We start from the raw sequence: 26,205 nt of genomic DNA, 5'->3' as shown, positions 1-26,205 counted from the left end.
AAACACAATGGCCCAAACCATAAAGGAGTTTATTTTTCTCTTTTGCAACAGCCCAGAGGAAAATTCTACTCCACAAGGTCATTCAGGGAAGCAGGTTTTTCTCTCTTTTTCTTCCTGTGTCATAATTTGTGTATAATACAGGTCAGAAAGATTCAGAGGGTAGCTCAATTAATTTTTACTTATGTACATATCTGTGCAACTACCACCCAGATCAAAGTACAGAATATTCCCAGCACTCAAGGACTTCCTATCTTGTTGCTGTGTCATACCCTAGGGTGTTCTCTTTGTGCATGGTCAAAATTCACTCATATTGTCACCTTCAAAATCTAGCCCACAGGAAAATGGAATGAGATGGGAACAGGGGGCAGGTACATGATTTCCTAATTAAAAAAAAAATGTGATCTGGAAATGCACACATCACTTCTGTCCACACTCCAGTGGCTAACTCTTAGTCATATGGTCATAGGGGCTGCAAGAGTAGCTGGGGAACATTCCCTCCCAGGCAGCCACATGTGCCAAAACACTGGTGTGGTTCTACAACTAAGAGGAATAAGGGGAGGATGGATCCCAGGGTGTCATGTAAGCAGGATGAATAGCCAGACAGCCCTAGCCTGCTGGAGCCTGTTTACTGAGGGGACTTATGGGGTAGCATCAGGGGACACCTGAATATGAGAGAGACATGGACCCTGCCTTTGGGCTTTGAGGTTTTCTAGCTGCATGATTAGTGGGGCACAGGCTCCTCCCCTAGCTAATCGGAGGGTAGGGTCCAACATCAGTATGGCATGGTAGGATTCTGGCTCCAAATCAGCCCTGCCATCTCAGCCCCCACGGTTTGGAGAGCACCTCCTGTGTATGTCATCACCAAGGGCTAGAGTTGACGTCCTACCATTACCACCTCAGGCCACCTCAGGCATCTTCTAGAATTGATTGCTTCAAGGTCTTGTCTCCACAGAGACAAGTTGCAAGAGACCAACTTACGGGAAACTGGTCTTGGACAAATTCACCCTTTCCTATAAAGGGCACATTCAGCAGTGAGGGTCGCAATAGGCTCACACTCCAGCAGGGACGCCCAAGTGCTAAAGCAAATTCAGTGTGCTCGAAGCTCTACTTGAAGTCCAGGAGGAGCGCTCTCTATGGAAGGCTACCTGGGGCACCGAGAAAATACTTGCGTTGAGTCTTCAGGAAAGAAGGAGCTCTTCAGCGCACAGGGGAAAGGACTCAGATGGCAGAGGAAGACCATGGGCAAGCACCGAGGGCTGTGGCAGCAGGTGCAATGGATCTCCTCTCAGATAAACAAATGTGAAATATACATAGGGGAAGAAACACGATAAAAAGAAATCTATGGTAAATATAAGTCCGTGATGGTAAGCATTAAATTTACCTAACTCTAACTTTCCTGGAAGTCAAAGCATAAAGGAAACCCATCAAATTATATAATTTCCACTGCCTGGTATAAATACGTACTCAAGCTTGTCAAGAGAGATATCTTCCATAGGCACTGCCTCCCATACGCTTGGTTTTAAAATTAAAAGGAATTCAGAACTATAAGCAAAATGGGTAAAATATGTCTGTTCTAATATCTTGGAGAGCCTTAGCAATCTATGTTAGATTAGAGGGAGCAATAAATAACACACATCTAAACAGAGTCCAGCATTGAACCATATTGCAGATAATTAGATACCTAACCACACCTTCTGTGAGCTCACATATATATTCCTTAGGGTTTAGGCCGATCTGCTATGTCAGAGGCCCCCAAATACAGTGACTTAAAATAGAAATGTGTTTGTCTTTCACATAACAGTCTGACTGTGGGCAGGGGGCCAAGGCTGGCAGGTGTCTCCGCTCAGTGAGGTCATTTGGGGATCTGAGCTTCTTCCGTCCTATTGCTTTGCATCCCTAGGCTGTCACCCCTGTCCACACGGTAGACACTCGCTCCAGAGCCACCTCCACATCCCCACCCAGGAAAGACAAAGAGTGAGCAGAGCACGCAGTTGATGTACTCAGACAAATAATTAGGAAATGGCGTGCACCACTCCTCTGACCCTCTTGGCCAAAAGTTAATTGTACGGACACAGTTATCTGGAAGGGAGACCATGAAATGTGGTCTGGGGTGGCTGATTACATGCCTGGCTAAAACCCACCGGCTCCTGTTGCCCAAAGGATGAAGGGTAGTTAGCCGTCTTGTCCTAAACATCTAAATGCAGGTCTTCACGAAGAAAAAACAACCAAATGTCAAATAAATAAATACATAAAGGGCTCACCAGCTCCAAGGCTCTATTTCTTTTAAAGAAAATAATTCATGTGTTGCTGACTCTCAATTATTGGTAAAGAGAAGAGAGTAGAGCAATTCAGGAAGACCTTCGAGAAATTTCTCCAGGCAATAGGTTCAGATGTCTACTCCAGGAAGCCCTCTGCCAACATAAATATCTACTCAATGTCTACAATGCCTGCTTCGTAGGCAGTGAAGGTGATGAGTGTATGCCCCGTGTTCTAACCACTGCCCAATCTGGGTGATGTTTAAACCCAATCAGGCTGCCTTATGCCACCTAACCCACCCCACGAGTTTTGCAGACCCTGCAGCCCTCAGCAGCACCCAGAGGGCAGGAGCTTGCCCGTGGTTCCCACTCGCAGGTTCCGGGCCCAGCTGGGACAGCAACAGAGGAGCAGGAGAGATGGGGCCCCAGGGAGAGGCCCCAGCAATCATTTCGCAGGCACATGATCAACAGCTCGGGCACCTCGATTCCCCGGAATTTGTTTGTTATGAACTGAATTCTCTTCTCCACCGTGAGCAGGACCAGGAGTTTAAGGAGCGGCTCTGTGACTCATGACACCCAGAGGGGCTGCCCAGAGGACACCAAAACAGGAGATGGCCGAGACGGAGTGCATAGCTGCAAGCTGAGCTGGTATTTGATGAGGTGCCAGGGACTTAGGGCAGGAATTCCGGTGCTCTCCCACCCGGAGCACCTCTCCCGGCAGGGATGACCCTGTGGGGCCTGAGGGTGGCCCCTCCTCCCGAGGACGTCTACTGTGCAGCCGGTGGGCACCGACCCAAGCCCGCAGATGGGAGCCTTTGTCATCTGGTGAATGTTGGCCTCCTCCTGGGAGACTCTTCAGTTCTGTAAGAGCAGGGACTGTCCCCGTGTTTCCCACTGTTGTGTCCTTAGTGCCTGACACACAGGAAGTGCTCAGTGAGTCTTCTTTGACTAATGTCCTCCCAACCCAGGCCTCACCTGGAGCCACAGTGCAGGGACGTTTATCATCTGCCACCTGCCAAGAACTGGACTAGGTATTTCCCCATGTGGCATCCGGTTCATTTGAAGAACCTTGTTAGGTATCAATGTATCCTCCCTGGGAGCAAACAGAGCCCGTCCTGGTCACTGTGCTCTAGCCTCAAGAAGGCACGCTTCCAAAATGGAGGAGCCGAAGCGGAGCCTAAACACAGCTCACCCCCTTCATCATTTAAAGAGCAAGACGCCAAGGGCTGGCACCTCCTGACAGAAAAGGAAGGAGCTGGTCATCACCAAAGACAGCAAGGGGGCAACTGGGGTGGCCGGCGCTTCCCGCTCGTGCCCTGGGCTAATGCTCACATGGTCCCTGGGCGCCATGTTCCCGTTATCCCACCTTAGGGAAGAGGAAGTAGGCCGGGAAGGCGAACACTTGCCCAGGTCCCTCAGCTACATGTGGCAGGGCAGGATCTGAACCCGGGTCGGCCGGACTGCTAGGCCCCCAGCAACTTCTGCCCATTTGACCATGAGCTGTACTGTGAACCCACTTGTGTTCCTCCAAATTCACCCATCATAGCCCTCCCCCCACATGATGGTATTGGAATTGGGGCCCCCTAGGAAGTGATTAAGGTAAGTGAGGTCATGAGGGTGGAGCCCTGACCCAATGGGACTGGTGTCCTCGTAGGAAGAGGAGGAGAGGCCAGACTGTGTGTGTGGGGGGCGGGGCTGGGGGGACAGCAGGGAGGCGGCCATCTGCAAGTCAAGGCCCTCACCAAACCCAGTCACGATGGCATCCTGAGTTCGGACTTCCATCCTCCAGAACTGCAAGAAAGTTCATCTCAGTTGCTTAGGCCGCTCTGTCTACGGTATTTTGTTATGGCCACCCGAGCAGACTAACATAAGATTTTTCAAATGCCAAATAGCTCTTAAGGACTCCTTTCTCCCACTGTTGCATATTTTAGGGGGAAAATTGGTTTAATGTCACCCCAGGCCATCATAAAGTTTATACAGGAACTGAGAATTGCCTGCTGGCTTAATTTCCTCATAAAGAATTCATGGTCAACAAAGACTCCCCAGGAGCTTCCAGAATCCCCTAAAATAACTCTTCCCCATCTGAAGGTCCCTTCTTCTAAGTGCCTCCCGAGGGGACAACTGTTCTCCTTCGAGGCTCATGCCAGAAATCCCTCATAATCTGTATCTATAGCATGGGACCTGAGCCAGAACACTGGGGAAGGAGATGCCACCGCCCCGATTTCCTGCAGAGGAAACTGGGGTTCAGGGAGGGCTCCTGACTTGCTGACGACAGCAGTCCTTGAATCCCACCCCCGGTCTTCCGATGGGAAAACCGTGGTCCCTACGTCAAGGCCACAGCCACCCTTTGCTGACTGTTCTCATTTAAAAACAATGCAAAGAAGTACATTTGAATAAATTTTGTAAAGTGAATCAATTTATGGGCAAACAATTAAATGCCAGATGACAACTAAATAATTAGAGCTCTTGGAATACCTTGCCAGGCAGAGAGGAATAACAAGAAAATGAGGAGGAGGGGCGGAGAAGGAGAGGTGGAGGAGGAAGGGAAGAGAGCATTTGCAGTCTCTCTCGTTGGGGAAGACGACGGGCTTGGCTCTCGTTGGGCTCCTGCAGATGGCCACCCAATTCCAGGGGTCTAGCTGTCACTGATGGAGCCTGTGGGCCAGGCACTGGGGGCTCAGTCTCAGGGATGGCTCATGCAAGCCCCCTGGAGGGTACCTGCACTTTGTCACATCTGCACCGAGTTGGGTCCTGCAGAGCATCCCCTGGGAGTGGAAGGTGTGGGTCTTTCAGGCTCTGTCACCATAAATGTGTGACATCATTTCAGGGTCCTCCGATGCTCTGATCACACCCTTCTTGGGACATGCCAGGCTTGCTGGTAAACTCCAATTTTGAGTGTTTCCGGGATGCTTCCTCACTTACAAAGTGCTTCCACAGTGCTCATCTCATTTACGCCTCACAATACCCTTAGAAGAAGGTATTGCAACCAGTCTCGTTCTACAGAAAAGGAAAATAGGCTTCAGAGAGGCTAACTGGCCCAAGGTCAAGTAACCAGTAAGAGACCAGGCCGTGCTTTGAGCTCAGATCCTCCTGGCTCCATATCCGGTGCTCTTTCCACCTTTCAGGTTGCCTCTCTGTCCCACCCCATTTATACACACATATGTCTAACTTGTCAGAGTCTGTGCAAGTTTGGAGCTGGGCACGATTCAAATTTGCACGCATTCTCAGAGTGTGAGCTATGTGTGCCCTTTGAAGGAAACTATTTGCACCTGTTTCTGAGAGGGATCTGAAACTAGGGAAGTAATGCCTGGGAATGAGCCCTGTCGATCGCTGAGTTCCACAAAGGTGGGTCGGACGCCAAGGTCAAGGTCACTTGCTGTGTCCCCAGCAGGAAATAGGACAGGGAGCCCAAGTTCAGCAGTGCACGGTCTCCTCGGGCTCTCTCTAGACTTCGTGGCTGAGACGCCCCCACCCAGCACCTGCCACATCCGCGCCATATCCCAAAGCCTCCACCTCTCCATCAACCGAAATGTGACTTAAAAATGTGTCTGATGATTCACAGCAAAGAAGAATGGTGCCCCGGCATCATAGCAGGTATGGGTTCCGCCAAAGCAAATCCTGAAGGCTTTCAACAGCATCACACACTTCTTCAAAAGTGAAAAGTGCTTCTAGCCTTCTCAGTAGATGTTAAACCAGAAGTGGAGTTTCAGATCTAGGTTTTGAAGTGCTTCGTAAAGCATTTCACTGGAAATAGAAATGCTTTTTGCTTTTTGCCCAAACTCACGAAATAGCTTGTTTCTGAGCTCTTTGAGTGATCCTATTTTTTTTCATGCCTGTGGTACAGAGGGCTAAGACGTGAGATTTATATGTAATTCTCTTACAAATGTTTCCCCCCGCTCCATATCTAATTATTCCATTCGAATCCAAGTACATTGTCTTTTAAATTTCTGTGTGGTTTAATAATAGAATTGCTTCATTAACTCTGATACATGCTTGGGAATCAGGCAACAAAATTAAAGGAGAGCTAGAAAAACAACTTCAGACATGTGCCTTTCCTGAGTTCTAGACACTTGTGGTGCCTAATGCCTGCTCCTCCCCAAGCTGCCCCCCTTCCTTACAGAGATGCGGCTGTCCTGTCCCCCTTTCTCTCCTGCTTTCTTCCCACCGTGAAGGAAGGGGCCATAGCACCCAAGCCAGAAGACCTTCCTCCTGCTGCCCCCACATCCGGTCTGCAGCCAGGACCTGCTCGGCTTCCTGCGCACACGCCTCGCGCAGAGAGTGCCCGAGAACTTCAGAGACCCAAGGGCGGTGGAGACTACTGTATCTCCACTGTTTGCACTGAGAAACCAGGAACTCAAAGAGGAGGCATGATTTGGCCAAGGTGACATCAACCAAGAGGCCCAACCAGGTCTGGGATCCATGTTTCCTAGCTCAGTGCCCATACCCTTTCCTTGCCTGGGCCACGGATGCGTCCTCCCTTCCTTCCAGGTGGCACCTGCTTGACTCCCCAGGATCTCTCCCAGGAGTGACTGCTGTCTCCTTCCTGTCTCCCTCAACAACCCCCCCATCCCACCACAATCTCCACAGTAACATCTCTCTCCCAGTTGCACCCCTCAGTGTCTTCCAAACAAGGTTCCGAAGCTTCCGCCTGGCATTGGAGGACATACTCTATCCTTCCCACTACTTCCGACAAAAACCCCGCAAGCCCATCTGCTCTCCACCTCTTCCAGTCTCATTCCCTTCCAACTCCAGCCGCCCGCCAGCATCTCCCCTCCCTCCACGCGCTGCTGGAGCACAGTGCTGGGCCCCTCTCTCAGCACCCATGGCCTTGAGCTACCTGGCAGGGCTCTCTGCGGGATGTTCTCACTCTGCGGGGCTTGGCACTGTGAGGGTTGAGGGTGGGGAGCCACACCTTAACTATTTTTGTGTAACTTTCCTTTTGGGTCCAATGCTTAGCACACACCAGACATTCAACATCAGGTACTCCATAACGGTAGAATGGGTCAATGAAGTGACAGTCCTTTTTAAGAATGATAGTCCCCGCATATTAACTAAACTTCCTCCAAATTGTCATAGTGATCGTTGTCTACACTGTGAAGGATTTTCACCGGAAAGAGTTTCCAAAATAAGCCTACCTTCTAAAATGTTGAGTAAGGATGGTACTCATACCCCAACTTTAAGAAGGAGCCAAGCCAAGGACCTTCTGCAGAGTCACCAAGGAGTCCCTCACAAATGGAGGTACAGATACCTCCTACCAGGGATCACTGAGTCAAGAGAACCAGCCCTACTCTCAGTGACACCCCACCCGCAACACACTGCCTCTACCAGGTAAAGATTGGACTGGGGGTGCGGAGGTTATGTGACAAATGCCCGGCACCAGGGAGCTCCCAGCCCCATACACCTGGAGCCAACAGCTGAAGAGAGCTCTGTCTCTAGACATGCAGCGAGAAGAGACCCAGCCAATATGACCAGATGGAGGGAGCCTGGTTCTGAGGAGGAGGTGGCCTCTCAGAGCTGGACCCAAGGGCTTTCCACCCCCCCCACCCCCCCACCCCCCCCCCCCCCCCCCCCCCCGCCCCAATCATCAGCAACATCTTCCCTAGAGGCCACAGGTGGGCTCTTTCATGTGCAAAGGGCCTCCAGTCATAGAGGAGGGGGGCACTTCCTCCTGGGAATTTCTTTTCTTAGGGGGAAACTCCTTTCCCAGAATCATGTCCCACTGCAGACTCCCCCCACCTCCATTGGCCAAGATGGGGCCACATTTCACATTCAAACAATCACAAGGGAATAGAATTGTCATCAAGAGGAATCAACCTTCACTCCCTGGGGCAGGGGGGCACAGAGCCCCTCACATGGGAACAAAACTGGGGTTTTGTTGGCAAGGAAGAAAGCAGGGGACAGGCAGGGGGAGTATCAGTTCCTAAGGCAGACTCTCAGCCTGGTGCACTCAGCCCTTAGAGTGGACAGTAGTCTAACACATCCTCTCTTGCTGTGTAACCAAGCATTAGCCACGAAAGGCAGTGTCAGTGGCCCCCCAAAATCTGGATTTTCCATTCAGTTCTGATCCTTGTGATTCATCCCATCCTGTTTTCTCATCTGAAAACTGGGGATTATAATCCTTCACCCAGCCACGGTAAAGACCAGATGAGGAACAGCTGTGTGCGCTGCCGTAACCTTATCCATATAACCTTACTCCATGCAAGGGGCCTCTTGTCTTCCCCTCAGAACCGTGTAAAACATGACTGGGATGCAGGATGCAATTCGCTGGCTGGCACCAGTGGAGGCTATTTTGGGAGGAGTGGTTACTAAGAAACACGAGGCTCTGGTAACCTTGACAACCATAGGTAAGATAGAATGATGGTGCACCGACTTTCTGTATTCCATTCCTATCTCCCCCTCACAAGGCTTGTCTCTAGGGATCTATTTGTCCGATGAGGCGTCCCCCCAAGGCTGGGCAGAACCTGGTGCTGGTGTGCCTGAGGTGCTCTGACACAGAATGGTCCAATCAGGCTCTTGAAGGATATAGATGACTCCCTCCTTCTGAGGTCACCATGGAAGCAGCAGGGCACCCTCCTAGGAGCCCACTTTCTGCCTCCCTCCCTCTTGTGGTCCTTAGCACCATCCCCTCCTCACTCCAGCTGGCCAGACGACCCCAGACACCGTGTGCAGGAGTCAGGGCTGTATATAGTACACCTGCTTAGCAATTACAAGTGCACAGAACAGCTCTTGGGTGCAGGCAGGGCTCCCAAGGAAGGGCAACAATCATGCTCCCTTGTAAACCCAAAGGGTTCGAACCATTGTCTCTATTGGGTAGATGTAGGAGATATTAGTAGATATAAATAGGTACAGAGGGATCTTTATAACCAGTGTGTAGGGGGCAAAGACCAACACTGCTACAGGTGCCCACAGACCCACACCCCAGGTGAAGACCAGAAAATAGCTGGCATCTTTGCAGCCCAGTGCACCCTTCCCCACCCTCCCAGTACCACTGCCATGAACCCTGTGCATCTACATTTCCTTGTTGTGCTTCATAGTCTTACAGTGTTTGTATCCCCAAAAGGTATTTAATTTTGCATATTTTTGAACTTCACATAAACAAAATGACAGAGACTCATTCTTCTACTCCTTTTTTTCCCTTTTTGCTCCCCTGTATTCCTGATGCTCTTCTTTCTCAGTGAAAATATTATAGTGCATTTGCTTTCGATGCTGTATAGCATCCCATTGTATAAACACACCAAGAGCTTATATTTCCCTTCTCCCGCCAATGTACTACTTTGGTTGTTTCCAGTTTGATTCCAGCAGGATCAGCACGGCTCTGAGCATCCTTGGTAAGATTTTCTCTGGAATAGATTCCTAGAGTGCAGGGACGCCAGGTCCCCAGGCTCAGGTACCTTCGGCTTTGCCAGGTAACATCAAACTGTTTTTTTCAAGTACTTGTGCCCATTTACATTCCTACCAGCAATGAACAGCTTCATGAATTCTCTTCGTATCTCTTTAATAAACAAGAATTCTTTATTTTAATATCATCAAAATGTTCCCATCTTTACCTTATGACCTGTAGTCCTTTGTGTCTTATCCAAGAAATTCTTCTTTATCTTTAGGTCATAAAGATAAATGCAATATTATCTTCTTAAAGCTTTATAATCTTTAATCTGCCTGGGATTGATTTTCATAAATGGCATGAGGAAGGATCCTATTTAGTTTTTTTTTTCTATGTGGTTATTTTTACTCAGCAATATTAATGATAAGTACATTTCCCCCCACTAGCCTACACTGCTCTGTTTTGCCATAAATCAAGTTTCTATATATGCCTAGTCTATTTCTGGGCCTACATTTTATTCCGTTGGTTTATTTTTACATCCCTGCCCCAGTACCACACCATCACTGTAACTTTTCACTAAATACCATTATCTTTCAGGACTAGTCCCCACCTTGTACTTTTGGAGTATTTTGGTTATACTTGGCAAATAGCTCTTCGTTCTACATTTTGGGATCAACCAAAAACATTGGTGCTTAGAGTCACACAGAATTGAATGTGTGGGTTGGTTTAGAAAGATTAACACCTATATGATTTTGAATGGTTTATATCCATGAACCTGACATATTTTGCCATTTATTTTTTAATTATCCTCAGTAAAAATTGTATCATTTTCTCAATCTTGGTATTGCATACTTTTATATTTATTTCTATGCACTTAATTTTATTTATGATATTATAAGTGGTATTTGTAATATTATATTTAATTGGCTGTTTGAATATCAAAGTACATTTGACTTTGTCCAGCCTTTCCTCTACAAACTATATCTCTGGGTAACCCACGAGTTGATACGGACATGATTATTTTGCATCAATAGTCTAGTTTAAATGAAGGAATTATAGAATTAGACCGTCACCAGTTTCACAATGCCTGATGGATCCATGGTTATCATCAATGATTATTATACTTGCTGACATTCCCAAAAGATAAAGAACCAGTTATTTCATTGCCCTTGATTAAAGAGCACACATATATCCTATGAAGCAGCTTCACCTAAAAAAAAAACCTCAATCTAAAACTGATCAAGTCTTTAGATTGACTTAATAATTTACAGGAAGAACAGAGAATAGAAGGACATGTTAAAGGACACTATGGACACGCAATGGACAAAATCCACAGCAAACAATCTAGTTTCTTCAACAAATAAGTTGCAAAGGGAAAATAAAAGTTTCAAAAGCATGGAGGGAAGCTATAGATTACAAGAGCAACAAGAAACATGCCAACAAACCAGTGTAAGATTCAAACAAACTGTATATATGAAAATTGGAGAAATTTGAAGTCTAACTGCATATTAAGGATTCATTGTTAACATCTGTTTTTAGATGTGAGAGTGGTATTATTGTTCCATTTTTAGAATGTCTCTGTCTTGTAAAGATACATACCGAAATGCTTATGGGTAAAATTGTGTAATGTCTGGCATTTGCTTCAGAAATAAGCCAGGATAGAAGAGTGGGTGGGAGTGGATGAAACAGGAGTGCCCATGAGCTAATAAATCATTTAAGCTGCTGATATACACCTGGGACTTTATTAAGCTATTATCTCCACTTCCATATATCTTAGAAATGACCCGTAGTATAAAGCCTTTTTATTTAAAGACTAAAAGGAAAGGATGTAAAAAATAAATAAATAAAATAAAAATAAAAGGAAAGGATGTCATTCATTCATTGGTTATGATGCTCTATATATTGACATATATACTATATCAAGCCTTATTAAGAGTATTTTTCAAAATTTCTATATCCAAACTGAATTTTTAATCTGCCTTCCCTATTAATTAATGAGAAAAGTATATTTAAATCTCCCAATCTGATGGTAGCTTTGTCAATTTCCTCTTATAGCTCTTTTATTTTTTAAGATTTTATTTATTTATTCATGGCAGACACAGAGAGAGAGAGAGAGAGAGAGAGAGAGAGAGAGGCAGAAACACAGACAGAGGGAGAAACAGGCTCCATGCAGGGAGCCTGATGTGGAACTTGATCCTGGGTCTCCAGGATCATACACCGGGCTGAAGGCAGCGCTAAACCACTGGGTCACCAGGGCTGCCCTATAGTTCTTTTCTTAAACCAACTTTTGCTTTATGTATTCCAAGGCTATATCACTAAGTAGATGCAAGTTTAGAATTATTATATCTTTCTGATGAATTGAGTCTTTTTATTATTATGCTGACCTGCTTTTTAAAAAAAATATTTTATTTATTTATTTATTTATTTATTTGGAGGGAGAGAGAGCATAAGTGGGGGCAGTGGGGGGGCAGAGGGAGAGGGATAAGCAGACTCCCTGTTAAGCAGGGAGCCCCACACAGGGCTCAGTCCAGGACCCTGAGATCGTGACCTGAGCTGAAGTCAGAGGTTTAACTGACTAAGCCACCCAGGTGCCCCGAGCTTATAACTACACCTACTTTTTTTTTTTAATTTTTATTTATTTATGATAGTCACAGAGAGAGAGAGAGGCAGAGACATAGGCAGAGGGAGAAGCAGGCTCCGTGCACCGGGAGCCCGATGTGGGATTCGATCCTGGGTCTCCAGGATCGCGCCCTGGGCCAAAGGCAGGCGCCAAACCGCTGCGCCACCCAGGGATCCCTACACCTACTTTTGATTAGTATTTACCTAATACTTTTTCTGTACGTTTACATATAACAATTCTGTATGCTTACAGTTTGTCTGTTTTGTCTGATATTTGTACTTACTTTTATTATAGAGGAGTCCTTACACACACAAGAGTAGATGGAATAGCATAATACATCTAATATACACATTATCCAGTCCCAGCAATGATCAATGTCCAATATCGGGCTGCCCGCACTACCATTCATTTATCTACCTCTAACTACTCATCTACCTATTTTGAAGCAAATTCCAGCCCTTGTGTTTTAGATATATCTTATAAATAGCAGAAAGCTATGTTTGTTTTCCTATCCAGTCTAAATTTTATCTTTTAAATAGAATGTTAATCCATTTACATGTATTGTGATCACTGATATATTTGGATTTCTTTCCTTACCATATTTTGTCATATATATACATATCTCCTACTTTTTAAAGCATTTTTTATTTTCCTTCTTCCTTGCCTTTATACAGATTACTTAAGGTGGTGTTTTATCCTTATCCCACTTATTCCCTTCACCAGTTTGGAAATATACCTTCCCTCTTTTTTTCAATAGGTAACCTAAAGCTTTTAACATGCATACTTAATAAAACCTAAATGACTTTATCTTCCTTCCAAACAAAGAAGCACTTCACAATTTATATGCTAAAATTTCTGATATATTCATTCTATCTCATTTGTTTCATCTCACAAAGTAGCAATTGTTTTTATTCTTGTTGATATTTCAGTATAGTGAAAGGTTGTTAGATTTGTCCAAATGCTTACCAGCTTCTTTACCCTTCCATTAGGTTGGTCCTTCTGCCTTTAGAACTTCCTTCAGTGAAGCTGCATTTGTGATAAACTCTGTTGTTTGTCTTGAAATATCTTTGTGTTATCCTTATTCTTGTAAAACAATTTTTCTGCATGTAAAACTCTAGACTGTCAGTTATATCTTCCAGTATGCTGGCTGAATGTACATTACCTTCTGACTTCCACTGTTGCTATTAAGAAGTTTGCTATGGGGGATCCCTGGGTGGCTCAGCGGTTTAGCGCCTGCCTTTGGCCCAGGGCACGATCCTGGAGACCCGGGATCGAGTCCCACGTCAGGCTCCCAGCATGGAGCCTGCTTCTCCCTCTGCCTGTGTCTCTGCCTCTCTCTCTCTATGTCTATCATAAATAAAAAATCTTTAAAAAAAAAAAAAAGAAGTTTGCTATGTTGCCGTTTTACAAATAGTGCTGAAAGCAAAACATGAAAATCCCTACACCTCCCAAACTTGAGGTCAAACCAAAGGCTTTGGAGGCCAAATAGGCAGTACAGAAAAGGTGTCCACAGCCACAAAGATGAAGAAAGAGAGAGACAATCTTCTTTCATGTCACCCACGTTCCACCTTTCCGCACCCCAAGACGCTGCAACTCCAAAAGCAACCCAAGTATCCTCAGAGGAATGCACCCAAAGTATCAACTTGACCCATATGCCATCATCACATCTCCCCTGACCACATCGTCAACCATGAAGATGAAGAACGGCAGTGCACTGACGTTTAGGACAGATGTCAAGGCCAACAAACAGCAGATCAAACTAGCTGTGAAGAAGCTCTTCGATGCTGATGTGGCCAAAGTCATACCCACCCATGGCCCAATGGAGGGAAGAAGGTACTGGAATTGTAGGTGCTGTGGCTCCAGGTGTGGCTGGCATGATTGCTGGGATCATCTCAACAGAGCACAGCTGGTGAGTTCTAAAGGAAAGAAACTTTTCTACCATCTATAAAAAAAAGGAGGAGAAGAAGAATGAAAAGGAGGAAAAGAAAGAAAAGAAGAAGAAATCTCTTAGTATAGATCGTCATTCCTTTGAGAGCATTCTGACTCTTCTCTTACTGCTTTTAATGTTCTTGTCTTTGGTGTTCTGCAGACTCCATATGACGCGATATGATCTGAGTCTTTACAACACCCCACGAGGCAGACAAAGACAGCTACTGTTCTACCACTTGACCGATTTGAAAGCTAAGGCTCAGCAAGGCCAAGGCTTACCAGGGAGAGAAAGACTAGTTCTCAGCTTTGTAGACTCACGAGCTCCAACTTGCTGGTCACCCAACAGCTGCCAGCCAAGCTCTTGAGAGGCTGATTGGGAGGATGAGAAAGGATTTTAGAGATTTATTTTGCAACTCAAAATAGAATGCCCACAGGGGACAGGTAGTCAAGAGCAGTGATTGCCCAATTTTTTTTAATGAGTTGCCTATCAATAAGTGTGCATCCTCAGTAAATGCATATTTTCCTTTTATACGTTTTTTCTTTTTCATTTATAAATTTTACCAGTGGTGAAATATGATTAAACTACCACAGTATGTGCACTACAACAAATAAACAAAGATAGAATGATAGAACAAGATGAAAAATAAATATAAATGGAAGTTCTAATATTTGTCCTCAGTCCTCTGTGAATAATCTTGGGCACTCCCATTTCAGAGGCTGTGAATCTGGTCCCTGCAAGCCCATGTGGCACTCCAGGATGGCACCACACAAAAAGCCTAAGGATGAGAGGGTTGGATGGTGTGAACAAACCCAGAGCCTAGGAAGGAGAGTCAGTAGTGTGAGGGAAGTGGCAGCTTGGTTCCCTCCATCTCATCCCCAGGACAGGACTGTAGGATGGAACCTCTAGACCAGAGCTCCCTTCCTCAGGCCAGGCCTGCCCCACTACCTGCAGTTCTTGGCTTTTCTGCCAAGCTTCTCCTTTAGCTAGATAAACATGGATCCTTCCCATGTTGACACTCACCCTGCCGTCAGGAAGGCTGTGCCCTTCCTTCTGGGCTAAGGACAAGTTCTCTCTTTTTAGGGCCGTCAGCAGAAGCTAAGCTTATCCATACTCAAGTTCCATCAACCTTTCCCAATCATAGTAATTTTTCATGAACAAATGCCCCTCCTTCTGTTTGGAAGGAGCTGTGTAGCCGTACACATTATGAGATAAACTTGATAAGGAAAAACATCCAAGCACTTGGTGGTGTAGAGCCTGGTGTATAGGATCCTAAACAATTTCAAATGACATCCATTTCAATCAAGCGAACAATAATAGCAAAAGCATCCTGCTGACAATCCTATTGGATACAAGTATTTTCATTCATATCTGAGGAAACCAGGAATCAGGAAGGTCACGGCCTTGATCAACATCACACCCAGTGAGTGACACAGCGGGACTTGAATTGGGTCTGTGTGGCTTCAAACCCTGAGTGTCATCTTTTTACCCTGTTGTCTTTTCCCTAGTGCCAGGAGCAGCCAAGTGAAGACAGGAGCATTAGGAGCGGTGGAGTTCCTAGAGCTATCGTAGTCAATAATTATAAGTTGAAACAGCCATGACTTCAATACCATATTTAATTTTTGTAAACACTTAACTTTTTTTATTGCAAATGAATAAAAATGCCCATTACACTAACCAGATACCTAGCATTAGAAAATAAGAAATTTTTAAACCACTGAAACATCAGTATATAATTATTCTCTGCCTACAGACTTTATATTTTTAAAATAGTCACAAAAAGCAGGAATAATTAAGCTGGCATTATTACTCCATTATTAGATCACCATTGTGTTTTAATTACACAATTAACAAATTCCCCTCCTGATTGAAGCTGAAATGCCAGTCAAGATTAGTTGCATTTCAGGATCAATCATGGGAAAATATAAAATGTAACTGGGAGTTTTGGTTAAACAAACTTAGATCCTGGCCCTGTACAGCAACTGAAATTGGCATGCTGTCCTGGACAGTCTACACCGTAACGATGTGAGTTCCCTTTGATGCAATTGGAAGGAAAGTCATGCTGAGTGGCAAATTGTCATTGCTTGATGCTTCCTCCCCTAAAATCAATCCGGAGAAATTACAGAGCAAGAGAAATACAGATCAAAGGAATGAACCAGAACAATGAGATGAAAAGGTCTTGGAAAACCAAAGACTGGCTTAAGCAGTGCCCAGTGTCAAAAGCTGGCTCCCAAAAATGATCTTTCTGAGAAAACTGAGCGGAGTTTATTGCATCCCACAGTAAAGGGGAATATCACCTCCCAGATGTTTGGCAATTCTCAGAGAGGAGAAGCCATTGTCCAAATTTACTGAGAACTGGAAGTTTGATTTATTTTTTTTAATTTTTATTTATTTATGATAGTCACAGAGAGAGAGAGAGAGAGAGAGGCAGAGACACAGGCAGAGGGAGAAGCAGGCTCCATGCACCGGGAGCCCGACGTGGGATTCGATCCCGGGTCTCCAGGATCGTGCCCTGGGCCAAAGGCAGGCACCAAACCGCTGCGCCACCCAGGGATCCCTGGAAGTTTGATTTAAAGCAGTCTTTCCAGGGCACCTGGGTGGCTCAGTGGTTGAGCATCTGCCTTCGGCTCAGGGTGTGATCCCAGGGTCCTGGATCGAGTCCTGCATCAAGCTCCCCAGAGGGAGCCTACTTCCCCGTCTGCCTATGTTTCTGCCTCTCTCCCTGGGTCTCTCATGAATAAAGAAATAAAATCTTTTTTAAAAAAATAAGGCAGTCTTTCCAATGGGGGAAAGCTTCATCAGGACTGGGTACAGCCATGACTGGACCATTGGGGTTGGTGGAAACAGAAAGTACAGATTCTGAGCAAAGAAATCAAAGAATCTTAGGGCACAAATGGTCTCTTGATGCTTTCCATTGAAAAGCTGATGAGTCTTTATGGAAATTTCTATAACAATAATCAGGCTGAGCTGGAGATTCCTGAAAAAATGAAGTCACATTAATGAAGAGAAAAGAATAGCCCAGTTATGTTAATATAGATGGTAGGTGTCGTGCAGGCCCGCGTGGGAGTAGACTTCAGCTCTTAATGGTCTTGGGTGGTGAAAGATGGCAATGAGAGTGTGGGTGGGCACTTGAAGTTCTGCTCTGGCTGCCATCGTGAGCCTTAGAACAGTCACTGCTGGCTCATCTGGCCAGGGCCACCACTCCTGGTGTCTGTGGAACAGTCAGGGCACTGGGAACTGCATGATCCCTGCTGTGGGGAGGATTTGAGAAGAACCAGGGAGGGCAGACCACCCAGCCACCCTCATCGCCCCCAGAAACTCACAGTATGGGGACCTGGTGAGAGTCTGGCTCTACCCAAGACACTGGGAACCAGAGACACTACCCTGACCAGAGTAGTTCCAGGGAGGGAGACCAGAAAGAGGAGGGATTCTCTGGGAACCGGGGGCTCCAATACCCTGGGTTCTGCAGAGACGGGAGTCTTCTCTTCCTTCTCTCTCCGGTTCCCTGGTTGTGGATCAGACTGATGAAAGGCAGATTAACAAGAGGAAGACCAACAGAAGTTTCTAAGCTTGTGCATCACACATACCCAGAGATGAGTAACTCAAAGTGGGGATTAGAACTTAGGGTCTGTATACCTGATTTAGGGGCAACAGACAAGGAGAAAGAAATTTCCCTGTTTTAGGGAAATCACATGACTTTGAGGAAGGATATGTGGGCTCTCAGGCAAATAGATGGAGATAGGACAGTTTGTGACAATGTCTATCTGGGCGTGGTGTCAACTCTGAGAGTTGGTTGCAGTTGCTCCCAGAAGGGGCTTTGTGAAAACTGAGTTTTTTTGGGAGACTGCTTTGAGGCAGATTAGGGATTTCAGGAACCCAAATGCCTTCAGCTCAAAATAATTCTTTAGTCAAAGTGGCAAATTCAGGGTGGCATATCCTGATCCCTTCTGTTCCATCCGCTTCCTCCCTTTAGACTTGGGACTGATGCTGGCCTGGCCTTTTATATCACTATACGGTCCTGAACTCATCCTCACTGGCCAAAGTAACCAGATTCCCAAGGAAGACACCCTTCCAAAATAAGGACAGCCAAATATTATTTACTGCCTGAAGCAGAATTATTGGAAGAAGAGGACCAAAAATGTAAAAGTGCATAATAATAAATGCACTTAAGATAAAGAAAAAATTGGCCCAAATAGTTTGCAGAAAGAGGAGATGTTTTTAAAAAGAAGAGGAAGGCAAAGGACTTGTATAGACACCTCCCCGAAGAAGGTGTAAAAATGACCAATAAGTACATGAAGGGATGCTCAGCATCATTAGTCATTAGAGAAATGCAAATCAAAACCATAATGAGGTACCACTTCACACTCATCAGGACGGCTATCGGAGGGATGTGAGGGCCCAGAAAAGAGCAAGTGTTGACAAGGATATGGAGAAATTGGATCTCCTGGGCCTTGCTGATGGAAATGTGAAATGGTGTAGCTGCTCTGGACAAGAGTATGGCAGTTCCTCAGAAAAATTAGTCATAGAATGACCATTTTAATCCGGCAATTCCACTTCTGAGTATACACCCAGAAGAATTGAAAGCCAGGACCCAAACAGATATTTGGACACCCATGTTCATACCAGCATTACTCACAATACCACAAGGTGGAAGCAACCCAAGTGTCATTGGCAGATGACTGGATAAACAAAATATGGAATATTATCAGATTTACAAAGGAAGGAAATCTAACACATGCTACAGCATAGTGGCCAGAATGGGAGAGGGAATGTGGAGTTATCATTCCAGTTTGGGATGAAGAAAAAGTTGTACAGATGCATAGTGGTCATGGTTGCACAATAATGTCCGTGTCCTAAATGCCACTGACCTGTACACTTAAAAATGGTTACAACAGGGGCACCGGGCACCTGGGTGACTCAGTGGTTGAGCATCTGCCTTCAGCTCAGGTCATGATTCTGGGGTCCTGAGATCAAATGCATCAGGCTGCCCACACAGAGCCCGCTTCTCCCTTTGCCTATGTCTCTGCCTGTCTCTGTGTGTCTCTCATAAATAAATAAAATATTTTAAAACAAAAACCGGAGCACCTGGGTGGCTTAATCAGTCAAGCATCCAACTCTTGATTTCAGCTCAGGTCATGATCTCAGGATCGTGAGATTGAGCCCCACATTTCAAGCCCCACGTTAGGCTTTGTGCTCCGTGTGGAGCTGATTTATCTTCTTGTCCTTCTCGATCTGCTCCTCCCCCTACTTGCTCTTTTTCTCTCTCTCTCTCAAATAAATAAATAAATAAATAGATAGATAATAAAATCTTTTAAAAAATAGTTATAATAGTAAATTTTGTTATGTATATTTATATGCATGTTATATATATGTATAAAAATTCCTCCATCCTTCTATCCCCATTGAGAACAAGGCCTTACTCTGCCTCTGGTCCCAGCATCCCTAGGAAGATTGCATGTGTCCCATGAAGGGTCTGTTCCAGGCCCTGGAACCATGGCGGGAAGGGGCAGTTGGCTGGGAAGGGGCACAAGAGAATTTTGGGAAGTGATGAAATGTTAAATATCTGATTGTGGTGACGGTTATATGAGTGTCTAAATTCCTAGTAAGGTACATTTTGCTACATTACTTGTATATAAATTATATCTCCATAAAGATAATTTTTTTACAGATAATGGATGAAACAAAACTGGCCAAATGTTGTTAATGGTTGACAGTGACAATGAATACGTGGAAAATTATTCTATGCCATCTACTTTCATTTGTATTTGAAAATTACCATAGCAAAAAGTTTTAGAAAATTGAAATATGCGTCATCCAACTTCCCTGACTCCACCACCCCAAAGACACGCCTCCATGGGACTAAAAGTAAAGGCAGTAACTCCTGACGTTGGCACTGTATTTACAAAATATGATTCATAAGCTTTAACTCTTCCTATTCTCGTGAGAATCAGGGGCAGCCATAAAACATCATCTCCCTCTCACGTGGGGACTCTGAGGGACCAGCGGGAAGTGACTTGCCCCATATCACACGGGCAGGGCAACAAGGCTGGAGTCTGAGGCTGAGGCTTCTGACTGAAAGCAGGTGTTCCAGTTTTTCTTTTTTTAAGATTTTTATTTATTTATTCATGAAAGACAAAGAGAGAGGCAGAGACAGAGGCCGAGGGAGAAGCAGGCTCCCTGTGAGGAGCCCCATGCGGGACTCGATCCCAGGACCCCGGGATCACGACCTGAGCCAAAGGCAGACTCTCAACCACTGAGCCACCCAGGTGTCCCATGCAGAGGGTGTTTCTGCCAAAGCACCTGTGGGGCCCCAGGGCCACGGACCCCCACCCGGTGGGACTGGTGCCTCTCACAGCTCCTTTCCAGGCTCTCCTGAGGATGTTCAAAGAGCTTCCAGCAGGGCAATTCTAACCCAGATTAGCAACTGGAGTTGGAGGTGATTGCCTGTTACCATGGTTATGTCCTACTCAGCTCCCAGTGAGCCCCAAAGAAGCAGCTAATACAGTGGTAGGAAAGCAGCTCAGGCAAGGTCAAAAACGCTCCCTGGCTGTTTGCAGAACATGTCAATTTTCTCTGGTTTCTGAGAATGACTTTATGCAGAAATAGTCACTAATGTGACATCCTGAGCCACAAGCCACACGTGTGGAAGTGTCGCTGTTTAAGGAAGAAAACCAACAGCATGCTGGCCCTCGCCGGCGCCCACCTCATGCAGTGGCTGCGAGGACTGAATGAGCCAATTCTTGTGCTTAACATGATAACTGGCTCATGGTGAACCCCCAGTATTTTAATTAATATTGCTATTTCAAATATCTTCACGGAACGTATTAAAACAGTGTTTTAATTTCTTGTTTAAAATAGAACTTACTTGCAGATCTCTGATCTTGGTTCCAGAACTTACTCACCCAGAATACAGATGGGGACAATCCTGAGTAAAAGGCCTCAGAGGATCCCCAAAAGCTCTCCAGGAGTTGCCCTTAAACTTTGGTCTCTACATTTCGCTGAGGATCAGATCTGTTGCTGTCGGCGGTGTGACGTGCAAGCTTGAAGCCTCGGCTGGTACACGTGGAGGGTGAGCTGCACCCCAGCAGCACAGCATTGCGTTTGATACACGGTGTGTTGTGGAGGTGGGGGGCAGTGACGGTTGGCCCAGATCAAGGGACTGGAGCTTGTTCAGTTTATTTAGCACAGGTGTGCCCGCGCTCACAGCCACAGCAGCGTCTCAGGCATTAGGAGGTCCCCAACGAAGAACCAGACAGAGCCAGCCTAGTCCCCCATCCGGAGGGCAGCTCCCGTGGGCACTCCACACCCAGGCATCAAGACCTTCCAGACTTTCCAAGACCTTCCAGCAGGAGGGCCTGCTGGGTGGGCCCAGGTGCCGGCCAGGGAAGGCTGTCTCATGCTGGAGGCATCTGGTCACCTCTACGCATCAGGAATGCAAGCAGTCCCCTCACCTTGGCTTCCCTGGTCCCACTCACCACCGCTCCACTCTTGGGTGACTTCTGGTTCCATCACAGCAGGTCCATGCCAGAGGGTTCTGGCTACCTCCCCTAACCACCAGCCCTCGCAACCTCCTGTATTCCTTGATGCCAGCCTACACCTCCTCCCCGCAAAGACATCTCGCTCTTTCCCAGATGATCTTAGTGGTGCATAAAGCCCAGAGCGACTGATGTATTGGCTCCTCTTTCTTCCAGGACAGAAAGAGCTTAATCCCCTGACTGTGTTATAAAGCAGGGGATAATTACATCCCATCCTTCTAGCACAGCAAAGAAAAGATTTTTTTTTTAAAGTCGCGTACTAAAACAGGCTGAACGTTCATATTCTGACATTATTTCAATTCCTCGCCTTATTTCTGAGTGCCTCCCACGTGCCTGTTAGGCCCTCGGGCTCTAATAAGTGAGCTGTGTTTCTACCCTTTGGATTCTGGTCAAGCAGCGAGGGGCTAAGGAGAGGGCCCTCTGGTGAAGGAATATGGGGACCATTGTGGTGGCAACGAGCAGTGCGAGAAGGTGTCCCAACAAGCAGTGGGGGGTCAGGACGCTGGCATGTCCTGGGGCGCTCGTTTGGATATAGGCTTTGGGCTGGGCAGAGATGGGACTGGAGAAAGAACAGAGTGTCCTACCAGCAAGAGGGCAGAAGAGAGGACGTCGGGATGGCCCAGAACTAGCTTTGGGACCACTTCTTGGGGGCAAGAGGGCCCTGTTGGTGGGGCTCAGGAACTGACCTGGAAGACTTAGAAGGAAGCAAGATCCAAGGGCTGTGGACATCCCAGGGAACAGGCTTCCCATCAATAGAGGGGTCAGCCAGCACTCTGTCATGGCTTTAGTTCCAGTGCTGGCACCTGAGCCTGACCCAGACCCAAGGTGGCCTGACCGGGGTCTCCTGACCAGCAGGAGAAGGCAAGGCGCCCTCCCAGGCAGCGGTGAGCTGCTCTCTGAGCCCCCTTACAGTGAAAGTAGGGTCTGTGATTCAAGGTACAGAGCAGCTGATGGAGGACTGGGCCCCCCCCCCCAGAGCACCCCTTCATCTCTGGATCCTCGGGGCACAGATGGGGACTCTCCAGGAGTCTGCTGCCTGGACCCAGTTCCTGGCAGCCTGCGTTTGATGCACACCCACCTCAAAACAGGCTTTGTCTTCCAGTTCCCCTCTCCAAGATCTGGCCTGAGTCCCCAGCTGCCAAGCCTGGATAGAAATAAGATGTTTATGTGCTTGCTTTGCTCGCATCTCTTCCTTGCCTCATTCCAGAAAGGATCTGAGATAACGTTCCAGCATCCTAAAAAAAAAAAAAAAAAAGTGAAAAGTGGATAGATTTAAAAATCAGGGTATTGGAAGACAGTTTGGCAGTTTCTTACAAACTAAACATATTATTATTATTATTATTTAATTTTAAGGAGGCTCCAAGCCCAACATGAGGCTTGTACTCATAACTCTGAGATTAAGAGTCACACGGTCTAGTGTCGGAGCCAGCCCAGCGCCCCCAGACGTATTCTTACCATATGACCCAACAATTGCATTCCTTGGTCTTTACCCAAATGCATTGAAAACATGTCCACACAAAACCCGGCACACAGATATTTGTAGCAGCTTTATTCCTAATTGCCAAGGGTTGGAGGCAACCAAAATTTCCTCTGTATATAAATGAACTGTGGTGCATTCAGACAACAGAATACTATTTAGCACTAAAAGCAAATAAGCTATCAGGCCATTAACAGCCATGTTGGAAACCTAAATGCATCTTACTAAAAGAAACCAATCTGAACAGGCACCACATTGCATGGTTCCCATTATATGACATTCTAGAAAAGGCAAAGCAATGGAGACACTATAAAGATCAGTTGTTGCCAGGGGTAAGGGGGAGGGAGGGATGAATAAGCAAAGCCCAGAGGATTTTTAGGGTAGTAATAACTATTCTGTAAGATGCTACAATGTTAGATAGCTGCTATCATACATTTGTTAAACCCATAGAATGTGCAATACCAAGAGTTAACTGTAGACTATGGACTTTGAGTGATGACAATGTGTCAACGTAGGTTCATCAATCGTATCAAAGGTCCCCTCTGATAGGGGATGTTAATAATGGGGGAGGTTATGCCTGTGTGGGCGCAGGGGGATATATGAAAAATCTCCCTACCATCCTCTCGACTTTGCTATGAGCTTAAAACTGTTCTAAAAATGAAAAATCTATTTTTCTTTTAACTCAGGGAAAAAAAAAATACAGGTAAAGTAGAAAGACAATGCCTGAGGGAAAGCTAATGTGTGCATACTCAGTTATAAAATCAGGGCAAAGATTCCTAAGCAGCAAAAATAGAGAAACCCGATCAGCTAACATGTTTACTACACCAGGTTAAAAAAGATAAATAAACTGTTCCTATATGCGTTGCAATCATAGATCTCAAGAATGCGGGATGTTTGAGCGGAAAAGCAAGTTCAAAACATTGTCAACAAATTACATGTAAAAATGTCTACATACACTCCATGATGCTGCAGATTGCTTACGGAAGTCTACCTTCTAAACTAGAAATCACGGCACGGATGCATCCCCAGCTCAGGACAGTGGTTTCCTCCGAGGAGAGATGAAGCAGAATGGACGATGTTATCCGTCTTCTATTCCAGTAAGACAACTCAATGTTTATAAAAATATAACTCATTGAGAGCTCTATTACCCTTTGTGCTTATCTGCACATTTAAGGGTGCAAAATAATTATTTCTAACTTCACAGATTATCACGATAAAAAACATACTGGCTCCCAAAGGGGAAAATCAAGCCAGCCACCCAGATGGCTTTTCCTGGGGCAAATGTCTCTGGGGCACTTGATACACAAGGACCTCCACGATCAACACGCTTCATAATCTCAAGAGCAAGTTCTGTTTCTTAGGGCGTCGTCCCTCGGCGCAAACCAAAGGCATAACCGTACAAACGAAGGAACTAGTGAGACAGACCTGAGGCTTGACCCCACCCAAGACCACTTCATATTATTTTATGTCACACTCAAGAGAGCCAGAGGGGCAGCTGTCATCTCTCAGATGTGGGACGGGCTCTGCAAGAACCGCGTCTACACTGCCAGAAAGCCTGCCAGCCTGCAGGGCTGAGAGGACCCCAACCCCCTTCGTGCTCACCCCACACACAGGCTCAGAGGCTTCATTCTGTGATCAGGAGGGAAGAGAGGAGTGAGGGTGAAATGCAATGTCACCTCATTTTGCTTAAAGAAAGGCATTGTCCCCATCAAGTTCTTGATTCCACAGCATTGCTAGGGCCACACTGCCAGTTACAATGCAGGGGAGCTACCTTCCTAGACTCTGGGCCCCAGTGTCATAGGACGTGCCATGCTAGCCCACACCTGCGTGTTTTACAGAGGCTGCATCAAAGGTCAGAAACATCCTTGCACACCTTCTTCCAGGTTGACTCTTTCTCATGCTCTGTACAAGACACAGACATCACCTCCTCCAAGACAGAGCATCACCTCCTCCAAGATGTCTCTGCTGATTGCCCCGTGCTGGGTTAGGTGCCCCCCACCCTGGTTTCTTCTCTCTGGTTTGTTGCATTTCCTCCAAGAAATCTGGGTTCTAGGTTATGTCCTCCGCTCAACCACAGGACCTCAGAGGGAGAGACCAAACCTCAGTCATCTTCTGCGCTTGGCCCCTGAATCCTTACCCACAGTTGAGAAAGACACATCTGTGACCAGCCCCTCCTCCCAGACCAGCTCCCCATCCATCTGTGGGGGGAAATGAGTGTTCATAGAACAAATCGCATACGGCAGTAAGCTAAGCGCTCTCCCTGAGACCTGTGAGGTGCTGGGAGGGAGTGCCCAACAGGGGAATCTCGGAGGTCAAAGGCCCATCTCCATTTTCCGAGCATCATTCGAAGCTGCTGGAAGTGGGCAGTGGGTCACCCCAGCCACCACCGGTGTGGGAGGATCCACAGTGGGCTGGGAAGATGGCATTGCCAGTGTCGGCCTGGACAGCAGACAGTCCCGCGGCCCATTGAGTGACGTTTGATTTTCAAGGTGGCGAACTACAACTCTCAGCTCATTTTTCCGGCTGGGACCCCACTCTTCTGTCCCGCCTCGGGGTAACGTGGAGTCCCGGGAGGTGACCCAGGCAAAGCACTCACATTCTATATAGTGTGCTAAACGCCTGCCGTGGACTACCTGGAAACTTAGAGGGAAAGAGGGTCGTTTTTACCAATCTCCTGAGTACCTCTAAGAAGGAAATTGGCTGACAGACCCAGGCAGACATTCTAGAACGCTGTGTTCTTGTATAATTTGGTCTTGCTTTCTAGAACACTTAGCCCTGTTGAGAACACACTGTTGCTAGGATACAACCAATGAGTAAACACGCCGACTTTCTATTATCGGTTCAAAGAATCCCAGGCTCTGTTTGAAACCGGCTCCGCCAAGGGCACTCGTGATCTCCTAATTGCTCTGTCTAATGGACACTTTCGAGTCTCTCCCTTGCCAGACCTGTTGCCTCCAGATTCGAGAGTTTCTTCCTTGCACTTCCAGAACACTCCATGTGCCTCTCCCCTGAGCCTGCCCCTAAAAAAAGGCTGAGCCCCAGGCTCCCCCTCCAGGGCCTGCATAAGGTG

General features: G+C 46.4%; 1 long non-coding RNA gene across 2 annotated transcripts; it reads right to left on the bottom strand.

Moving 5' to 3' along the window:
- Nucleotides 1–4,659: 4,659 nt before the first annotated feature.
- On the bottom strand, nt 4,660–25,861 carry LOC112664833 (uncharacterized). Of its 2 annotated transcripts, XR_007403121.1 has the most exons (4): nt 25,732–25,861; nt 24,091–24,224; nt 22,737–22,893; nt 4,660–5,252 (listed from the first exon to the last, which is right to left on the bottom strand). It is a non-coding gene; the product is annotated as an uncharacterized LOC112664833 (long non-coding RNA). The 2 variants fall into 2 exon arrangements; XR_004806148.2 differs by lacking the exon at nt 24,091–24,224.
- Nucleotides 25,862–26,205: the final 344 nt, after the last annotated feature.

Source organism: Canis lupus, chromosome 17, assembly GCF_003254725.2.
Source record: "Canis lupus dingo isolate Sandy chromosome 17, ASM325472v2, whole genome shotgun sequence".
NCBI lineage: Eukaryota > Metazoa > Chordata > Mammalia > Carnivora > Canidae > Canis > Canis lupus.
This window is presented reverse-complemented; position numbering and strand designations above follow the sequence as displayed.